We start from the raw sequence: 1,276 nt of genomic DNA on the forward strand, positions 1-1,276 counted from the left end.
TTACCAAATTGTTTTGACAATTAACCAATTTGTTTGTAAGTATGTTCCAAGTTTCTGTTTATGCATGTGATTTTGTGCAAATTATAACATGGGTGGTATTCATTCACTGTACTTTTGTTTGGAATCTACCACTTTCATTGAGATAACAACACATGGTAATCGAGGTGTTAGATGTTTTCTCTTTATTTGACATGAGTTGCTGACTGACCGGCTTTCACGCGTCTGTATAGATTAGGTTGACCGTTTCTAAACAAACCAGTGTGGCTAAGTCGCCATGTTAGGTCCAAGATGCGTACAACGTGCACGTTGTTTTCACAGAGTGGTAAACATCTCGTACCCGCACAACGTCAGACATCCCTCCTACTTTAAGTTCACCCACCCTGTTACCTTCTTGTCTAAACCAATAACCGCACTGCCTAGTTCAAAATTGATAATCTATTTGCCACCGTCATTAAACTCGAATCTTGCTGGATGTGATGTCAAACAAAAAACAACAAATCTTTCTAAATGTACATCTGATAAGGCCCGCTTAGACAACACAGATTTTACAAAGCATGTGTCAGGCAAACTGGTGTGTGATAGACAGCAATGCGTCTTGCCTCCCATACGAAGAGTCACTTGGGATTTGAATTAATGACGTGTCTAGTTCATGTGGCAGAGAAAGTGAATCAAGTCTTAGGCAGAACCCAGGATTGTATTCGGGTAAAATCGTAGCAGTGATCCTGGAGACCACGACCACTGATTTCCTGTGATTTAAAACAATAAACGAATGATCACCCCTTGCTCCTTTGGCTATAGCATGATTAAAAGATTGCGTAAATTCTTAATTCGGATGGTAATGTGGGAATCAAGGCCAAGTTTTTGATACAGTTGTATCATGACGAAAAGTCAAAAGTCAAAAGTATTGTTTTGACGCATGAGAATGTTCTTAATATGACAATTGTGCTTCAAGTCCTACCAGTTTAGGCCCAGACTTATAATCATGAATTTCATTGTAACCGATGTAGGGTTGTCATTTGTTGTAAGAATGGTCGCACACTACTTTTTGAAAACATGGGTTTTGAATGATATAATGCTGAGACCAAAGGGCTCAGACCCAGCTTGCCTTTAACTAAAACCATAGGATTAACAGTGTAGTGTGACATGATATTATATACGCAATGCCTAGAACATCTACAACAGAAAGTTACCAAGTAACTCAACTTGAATGAGATGATGGTGGAGGATACACGTATGCAACAGAAGACCCTTCCAAATTCACAAAATGAATTGTGGT

The sequence above is a fragment of the Haliotis cracherodii genome, unplaced genomic scaffold (genome assembly GCF_022045235.1).
Source record: "Haliotis cracherodii isolate W230 unplaced genomic scaffold, xgHalCrac1.p SCAF_31, whole genome shotgun sequence".
Taxonomy (NCBI): domain Eukaryota; kingdom Metazoa; phylum Mollusca; class Gastropoda; order Lepetellida; family Haliotidae; genus Haliotis; species Haliotis cracherodii.